The sequence below is a fragment of the Lygodium microphyllum genome, chromosome 4 (assembly GCF_053477565.2).
Source record: "Lygodium microphyllum isolate KBCC chromosome 4, Lygodium_microphyllum_v1.1.10, whole genome shotgun sequence".
NCBI classification, from domain to species: domain Eukaryota; kingdom Viridiplantae; phylum Streptophyta; class Polypodiopsida; order Schizaeales; family Lygodiaceae; genus Lygodium; species Lygodium microphyllum.
The window spans coordinates 31,267,717-31,277,500 of record NC_141138.1 but is presented as its reverse complement, the minus strand read 5'-3'; positions in this window follow the sequence as shown (position 1 = coordinate 31,277,500).

Below are 9,784 nucleotides of genomic sequence, written 5' to 3'. Positions count from 1 at the left end.
GAGAAAAAGAAAAAGAGAAGAGAGAGGAAGACAGAGAGAAAAAATAAGAAGAAGAAGAGAGAGAATTTGAACACATAGAATTATAGAGAGAGGAAAGATAAAATTTAAAAAGAAAGAAAAAATAACAAAATTTAAAGGGAGAATAAAAAAAGAAAAAAGAGGAGAGAGAAGGAAAGGAGAGGAGAGGGGAGAGAGAGAGAGAATAATAATAATAATAATAATAATAAGAAAGAGGAAAAGAGGAAGAGAGATGGGGAAAATGAGAAAATAGAAATTTTTAAAAAAATTAATATTTTTTGAGAAAGAGATGAAGGGAGAGAGAGAGAGAGAGAGAGAGAGAGAGAGAGAGAGAGAAGATAAATTTTAAAAAAGAGAGAAGGAGAGATGAAAAAGATCAAATTTAAAAGGAAAAGAGGGAGAGAAGAAAAAAAGGAAAATTAGGAGAAAGAGGAGAAGAAGAAAAGGGGGCGAAGAGTGAGAGAGAGAGAGAGAGAGAGAGAGAGGAGAAGAAGAAGAGAGAGAATTATATATGGGGAAAAGATAAAATTTACAGACTTTAAGAGAGACTGAGGGGGGGAGGGGGGAAAGAAAGTGAAAGAAGAAGAAGAAGAAGAGAGAGAGAACATGTAGAGAGAATTATAGAGAGAGAAAAGATAAATTTTAAAAAGAGAGAGAGAATAAAAAATAGAGGAGAAAGAGAGAAGGAAAAGAGAGGAGAGAGAGAGAGAGAGAGAGAGGGAGAGAAGAAAAGTGCAAAGGGAAGAAAAGGAGAGAGAGAGAGAGAGGAAGAAAAGAAAAAATTTTAAAAGAGAATGAAGAGAGAGAGAGAGAAGAAGAAAAAAAATGAAAAAAGAGGAGAGAGAGAGAGAGAGAAGGAAAAGAGAGGAGAGAGGGGAGAATAAAAGGGGAGAGAGAAAGAAAGAAAGAAAGTTAGAGAGAGAGAGAGAGAGACAAGAGAAAAGAAAAAATAAACTAAAATAGAAGGCAACTAAAGAGAGTGAGAGAGAGAGAGAAAAAATAGACATAGGGAATTTGGGAGAGAGAGAGAGGAAAAAGAGGAGAGAGAAAGATGAGAAATGGGATTGTTGAGCAAAGTTACCATGCGATAGCACGGCAACTTCGCTTGCCACTTTGCGGCCTAGCGTTCTGTAGCGCTTGCAGAACGCTAGTTATCTTTTACTATCTTTAACGAAGGTTTTCGGGGGAGGACATGTGTACATACCACGCATCACCTACAAAGGCATGTGTCCATAGCACGCTTCGCTCACAAATGCATGGCCAATAGCTCTCTCCCACAAACACAACAACTCCCGTGAAGGCTCCCTAGGCCCCAAATATCTCATAAGCACAAGAGTTGCATGACACGAGGGTGAGTGACTTTACCACCCCTTGACCATTTGGCAATATTTTCAGCACAGGCCTACCCACGCTCGTGTGTGATGCATTCGCGCACAGGATATTGGATATTTTCAAAAATTTTAGAAATGCCCCCCCCCCCCAAAATAAAAAATGCCCCTCCTCATGGGACCCTCCCGTTGCACAATGCATTCACACACAACACATTCCGGTTTTATATTATTTTTCAAAAATAAAAAATATTGACATTTAAGTTTTTGTAAAAAAAATACCCCCCATGCGACCTGCTCATTACACGATTTGTTCCTGTGTGGGACATTCGAGTTTTAAAATATATATTTTTTAACAGACAACTTATCCCTCCCCCGCCACCCATTGCGCTATGCATTTGTGCATGGAGTATTGGAGTCTTTAAAAAAAGAAAAACACCCCCTTCCTTGTGAGATTGTTTGTTATTTTTTTAAACCCTTTTTTCTATCAAATTATTTAAAGCTAAAAAATATATAAATCCCCTCTCCCCCAACAAACATGTCGAAAAAAATCATACATACATACATACATACATACATACATACATACATACATACATACATACATACATACATACATACATATATATATATATATATATATATATATATATATATATATATATATACAACCCATCCACTGACCTCCCCCTTAGTACTATAAGCAACACCGAGCAAGCTCCTCCACTGTAAGGTAATTTTTTTGCCAAAATGAAGTTTGCGTTCTTACATTCGAAGGCCAATATAATCTAGCACATGCTCCTTCAAAAAAAATCAATATGATCTAAGTACAATCCATGCATTTAGCTCGACATAGATGGATTGATTGATTTGTCAGTTGAAAAAATGAATCCCTCTCTACTCTGATTAAGATAATCTAATATTATATATTATTGTATAATATTTATTTTATATATATGTATATATGATAGTTATTAACATGAATATAGTATCTATTATATATTCAATATAATATGTTAATATTAATAAAATAAACTAATTTAATAGCTAGCATTATTAGTCCAAGCATTTATACATTATATAATCATAATTTGTGCCACCATTCTATCATCACCATCGAACTTCTTATTGCCTAGGCTTGATCACAATTTGACTCGCCATTGCCCTTATGGCTATCATACTTATTTTTGGTAATTTGTATTCTTCTCTATACCTCCATTAATTATATATTCATGTTGTAAAGCATATACTAACATGTATATGTGTGTTACTTCACTTTTCCTTTTATGTACTATCTCTATACTTGGCCTTTGTTTAAAATGCATATGATCATTCCTTGGATCTAGCTATCAACTTCTCAATATGATGATACCACAACCTTATGATGATACGACAACCTTCTACCTCATATTTCTATCACAAACTTCTTAGCATGAATGATGTGCATGAGTTCTAATAGAAGGCTCAATAACTTTGAAGGTCTCTAATAAGTGTGTATTGAAGAAGTGATTATGATTTATACAAAGTGTTGCAGTAGGGGAGATTTGAGGATTTGAAAATGCCCGATAAGAGATCCTCAAGAGAGAAAATCTTTTTAAAAATAAAAAATATATTGGAGTTGTACATGTTTAGAATCCTTTCTAAAAACTAATTCTACATTTTCATATTAAATGCTCCTTGACAACCTATCCTCATTGTTATGCTAAAATGTGATGTTTAATGTCATATAAAACACAAAATTAGTTGCCCTCCTTTTGATTCCATTGACCTAGATTCATTAACCCAAAATTGTGTTTTATACATTTATTCTCATGTGCCCTATCATGGGTTGCTTCACATTCTAATGTTGTATGAAATGCGAAAGATGTTGCTTGCTTTCTAATTCCTTTGTACCAAACTCATGTTCCATACATTTCTTTTGGGTCATTATCTTTGATGGAAAGAAAATTGCAATCCAAGACATTGGTGTGTAGTTTGAGCTTTGTCATGTGAAATGAAAATTTAGTAGTGGGGTTCATTATTTCACCTGTCTTTTTTCACGTTTCATACATTTCCTTTCGGGTCACTATGTTTGATGGAAAAAAAATCGCAATTTGATTCATTGTTGCATAGTTTGGGCTATGTCGATGTAAAATGCAAATTTAGTGGTGGGGTTCATTGTTTCACTTGTTTTTTTTTGCATTTCATATGTTTTGTATTTAGTTTCTTATTATTTGCATCTAGGATGATACAGAGGACTTCTTGATTAAATTTTTCCAGGATGCGTACATCCGTGCTACCCATGCACATAGAGTGACACTTATGGATAAGGACATGATTATCCTACAAAAACAAAGATTGAGATATAGATTCTTCAAGGTTTTGGAGCCAACTCCTCTTATAGATGAGAAGACATGTAATATTCTTAATGTGCCACCATACAGGAAGAAGGACAAGGACATAGGTCCTAAAGTGGAGGATGTCAAAGAAAAGAAGTCTCCATGTACATTTTTATGAAGAGTAGAGGTGACAAATAGTTTTTGGAACTTTCTTCTATTGCACATTACTCTTGCCTTCCTATATACCAATTCAAGAACATGCAACCAAGCATATTGTTTATTCAAGTATGAAATATCTCTCTATAAACACAAACATGACTTATTGTATTATAGCCAATTGTAATGCACCATAGTATGATTGGCATCCTATAGTGTACAATAGTTTGGTAAACATAAAGCATCAATGAAAGATTTTTGTCTATTGATTCGCTAAACTAAAGTGGATTTGCTCCCTATCTACATGTTTTGCCATACTTATATGTGTAACAATTGCAAAAAGCTTAGTTGTTCCTCATTGATATAGCATATAGGTGGAATCAAATGCTATTTGGCCATCCCAAAAATGAGACATAAACCTTGTCTATAAAAGCTATTTGAGCCACCATCTAGATGATATGGAGAGAGAGAGAGAAGATGGATACACAAAGCAAATCATCCAAATGTATGCATATGATAGGATGAAGAATGGTTATGTGCTCTTATGTAAGGCTTTGCAAGTCAAGGAGCTCTTTTAAACAAACGTCAAATCACCTCAACATGATAAAAGGGTACCCATAAACACTTGCGAGGATTTTAACCTACCAGTGATGGATGCGCGAAAATAATGTCAAAAAGCTCTTAATCTTACTACTATATATATTTTGATTATAGATTCGAAAAACCCCAAACCTCTAGAGGGCTTCTCAAACCTAATCCCTTCCCAAGCCTCCCCTTTTTAATTAAAATCCCCTCTCTCTCATATTTAATCACTCCCTCTTTCTTCTACCTTTCCTTTTTAATTACCCCCCCCCCCCCCCCAAACATGTAGGCTCTTTCTCTCTCTGGCTTCCCTCTCCCATTTTTATTTAAATTAAACTTTTTACAAATCTCTCTCTCTCTCTCTCTCTAAATTAGATTAAACTTTTTAATTTAAAATTCCCTCCCTTTTTTCTATTTTTCCTCCTCTTTTAATTAGAAATGTTTAAAATATTTTTTAATTAAAAAAAATTATATAGTTTTTCACATGCTTTGAGAGAGGGAGGGAAGGGAGAGAGAAGAAGAAGAAGAAGAAGGAGAGAGAGAGAGAGAGAATGATAGAGTGAGGAAAGATAAAATTTGAGAGGGAGAGAGAGAGAGAGAAAACAAAAGAAGGAAAAAAGAGGGGAGAAAGAGAGAGAGAGAGAGAGAGAGAAAACACTCTTTACATACGTTTTACATACATAACGATGTCATGCTAGCCTTTGGAAATCCAAAAATATATATTTTTATTGAGCTCATTTTTGCACAATGGATACAATCTGCTCACGACAAAGTCTTGTATGGTTTTGGCATACTTCTATCCTCCACAAATAGACCAGTATTAAAAGGTCGTCACAGCTTATGGTTACGCATAACTTTTCTTTTGCATTTGCATTATTGAAAAAGAAATATGGTTACGGATCTTTCTTAACTTTACAAAATACTTTAACTACCTTTAAGCATCTGCTAGGTTTAAAGCAACTTAATTTCATTTAGAAATCAATCACGTATATTATAGTAAAAATATCTAGATTATAAGCAGCAATTGCTTGAAAAAAAATAAATTGATAATATTGTCATACAGCTTTACCTCGAAACACCTCGATGGTAGAGAGAGAGACACACACACAGGGACAGAGAGAGAGAGAGAGAAACAGACAGACAGACATAGGAGAAGGAGGAGAAGAAAAGGGTGGAGACACACACACAAAGGAGAAGGGGGAGAAGAAAAGGGTGGAGACACACACACAAAGGAGGAGGAGGAGGAGAAGAAGAAGAAGAAGAAGAAGAGAGAAAGATAGAGAATTATAGAGAGGAAAGTTAAAATTTAAAAGAGAGAGAGAGAGAGAGAGAAGAAGAAGAAGAAGAAGAAAAAAAAAAAGAAAATAGAAGATGGAGAGAGATGGAAAATAGAGGGGAGAGAGGGGAGAAGAAAAGGGGGAGAGAGAGAGAGAGAGAGAGAATTTTATAAATACACACAAAAGAAAAGTGAGGAGAGAGAGGGAGAGAAAAAAAGGGGGGAGAGAGAGAGAGAGAGAGAGAATAAGAAGATTTGAGAAAATAAACTAAAATAAAAGGCAAAGAGAGGGGGAGAGAGAATAAGAAAAAGAAGAAGAGAGAGGGGGAACAAACGGAGAGAGAGTTATAAAGAGAGGAAATGTAAAATTTAAAAGAGAGACAAAGTGAATAAAAAAAGGAAAAAAGAGGGGAGAGAGAAAAAAATTAAGGAAAAGAGAGGAGAGAGGATGGGAGGAGAAAAGAGGAGAGAGAGAGAGAGAGAGAGAGAAGAGAAGCAAGAAGAGAAGAAAAGAAGAGAGAGAGATAGATGGATACAAAAGGGAGAGAATTATAGAGGGGAAATATAAAATTAGAGAGAGAGAGAGAGAGAGAAGAATAACAAAAAAGGAAAAAAGAGAAGGAGAGAGAAGGAAAAGAGAGGAGAGAGGGGGTGAAAAAAAGGGGGGAGAGAGAGAAAGAGAGAAAGAGAGAAGAAAAGCGGAAGAGAAGAGGGAGAGAATAATCTCTCTCCCTCCCTCTCTCTCTCTCATCAATTAGACTAAACTTTCTAATTTAAACTTCTCTCTCTTTGTTTTCTCTTTTTTCTCCTCTTTTAATTGAATATTTTTTTAAAAAAATCTAATTGAATTTTGTTTGACAATTTTTCGCATACCTTGAGAGAGAGGAGAGAGGAGGAAGGAAGAGAGAAGAAGAATAAGAGAGAATATATAAACACAAAGAGAGAATTATAGAGAGAAAATATAAAATTTAAAAGAGAGAGAGAGAGAGAGAGAGAGAGAGAGAAAGGAGAGGGAGAGAGAAAGGAAAAGAGAAGAGGGGAAAGAGACAAAAAGGGGAGAGAGAGAGAGAGAGAGAGAGAGAGAGAGAGAGAGAATTTTACATTGGATGAGAGAAAGAGAGAACAAGGAGATGAGAGAAAATAAACTAAAATATAAGGCAAAGAGAGAGAGAGAGAGAGAGAGAGAGAGAGAGAGAGAGAGAGAGAGAGAGAGAGAGAGAGATTAAACATAAGGAATTGGGGGGAGACAACGAGAGAAAAAGAGGGAGAGAAAAAAAAAGAAACTGAGACGGAAAAGAGGAGAAATGGATTATTAAGCGAAGTTGTCGTGTGCCACTTCCATATGTGCATGAAGCATTAGTGTAAATAAATGACTCACATCTACATCTATATCTACATTGTTTATTAATTTAATAACAATAATATGTGTGAGAATAACAATCATGCTTGTAATAATTATGAAAGTTCCATACAAAGCACAAGTAGCTGACCTCCTTCCACGTGTGGAAATAACAACACGTACACTAGTAGGTACTCTTACCACTCTAGGGTGGGGTGGGGTAGTGAGCAAGGTCAGACTCCACCACCTTCAAGAAGCTACTCTGCTAGGCTAAGGAAGCTGCAACAGGGTCTATGCCCTCCCTCCACCCTTGCCAACCTCCTTGTTTCCCACAGCAACACCCCCCAACCCTTGTAATTACAAGAGTTGGAGTTGATCAATAGACTATATTGTTGAATCGCTATGCATGATAAAGTGTTGGTTCCACAAGATTGTGAGCACCTAGGGCTTCTACATAAGTGCAGGCAAAAGGGGAATCAAAATGAAACATGACAGATCACTTGGCCTTCCATAGTCTATCTTCTTGTGGCTTTGAGTCTAACTTGTGCATCCCGTCAGTCTTCACATAGTTGTTGTGGTATCACTATATGGTGTTGATTTGTATTTGGACCATCCTATGGAGTTTGGAAAGCATATAGTGATTATTTAATGGATGTTGTTGGATGCATTCCCTATCAAACAAAGAGGAGGATGCTTGGGATGATGTACGTGAATGTGTTGGTGTTGGTCCATGCAATTTAGATGATGGTTGTTGCTTGAGATGGTCTACAACAAACATTACATTAGCTTTGGACTTTCCTTTTTGGTGTGATGCATTTGAGAAGGTAAGAATGTTGTGCATTTAATATGTGTTTCATTTGAAGGGGTTTTGCGAATGAAAAAGTGGGATAGGTGTTATGAATTACATTGAGTAAAATTTGGATGATATGATTTGGATTTGTGATTTGTTTAGCTTTATAATTGCCTTTTTAAGGCTATTTCAATAATATATGTCCTTGTCTAGTGTGTTGGGGTTTTGTGATAAAATAGGCATTGTAGAAGAGATCCCAATTTTACACAACGATAGTGAGAATACGATGGCACATAATCTTGTCTTTCACGTGAAGACAAAGTATATTGATGTGAACCATCAATTTATTAGGGAAGTGCTTGAGGATAAGTATGTGCAACTTGTCAAGATTCACATAGATGGTAGCCTTACATATCTCCTTACAAAAAGCTTAACCCTCACCTTTGAGTGGTTTGCATATTGCAAATGTTACTCTACCTTAAATGCCATTAGCCGTTAAGTGGAGGTTATTGAGGTAAAGCCCAATGGCCTACCCTATGTACATATACACATTGTACCATTCATACATAAGTGGAGATAATAGAAAATAAGGGTATTCGATACCCACAATTTTTTTTGCACACACACACACACACACATTAGCTCACTTGTGGATCCTCTACTATCACAACATTCCAAGACAAACACTATATCTAAGTTTGCAGTATACAAGACAAGGGCGCATATGTGCCTTTGGACATTGAAGAATACATTTTGTCAAAGTTACGCTCATTACTCCTTTTTTGGGGTCTTCCTTGAGGTTGGCCTTGTTGCTTCTCCTTCCTTGGTAGAAGTTCTCTTATAAATCTTGTTGGGAGTGTGAATGTCTTATCTCCCTACTATTCCCTTCACTATACAATTACATTTAATGAACCAAAAATTGAATGATCACAAATAGAACAAGAGAGAAATAGAGACAAGTGTATGACAAAAGAATGGGTACAATCTCCCCCCATGCATGAGTGAGCACCTCCCTCATGCACGTATTTATGGATTTATATTTCTAAGTCTTCTTGTGCTAAAAAATCATGAAAATAATCCATTCGCACTTTTTGCTTTTCTTTCATGAATTAATTTCTTTTATATAATTTTTTTGAAATCTATCTACTAAACCTAACCTTACAAAAATAATTGTCTTATCTTTAGGTCACAATACAAAGGTTACAAAAATAATTAATAATCTTGCATACATTTTGATAAATAAAGCTATGCAATAGTAGCACCCAATAATAATAATAATAATAATGTGTTCCATTGATAAACATAAAAGAAGGTTAGCATGCACACCAAAAATACAAAACATAGTAATTCATTGCCATCAATCCACTATGCACAATGTGACCAATGATATACTTGTGCATAATGTGTAATAAGTCACCATTATAGAGGGTGAATAGATCCAAAAACTAAATGAATTATATCTTATTTTTATAGCAATAAAATAAATTATCATAACATTGTGTAGGGGTTAAAACACAATTGTCATTAATTAATGAAAAACAAACTGCATAAGTGATCCATCACATGCTACTACTACATCTAAATAAACTAGGAAAACCAAAAGGTAATGAGTGATGCCTTATGTGGCAAATCTTCACATCCCCTATGAAAATAAGACTACTAATCTTAAGGAACAAAGAAACATGTAAAGTGAAAGTCAAAGGAGAAGGATGTAGGTCAAATATCGAAATAGTGCACTTTTTTTTTCTTCTTAGAAAAGCTCGCGGCTTACCGAGACCGCCCAACCATAAGTCTAGATCCGTCAAGGGTCCATCCTCCCACTTCCCTCGAGATAGTAGTTTTAGTTATCTAATTACCTACCTCTTCAGGTTCAACATATAAAAACAGCTTCTTTGAATTATCTCATGATACAAATTCATTACACACCCTTAATTCATGACACAAAAATAGAGTAAAGTAATTCTTTCTTAATAGTTT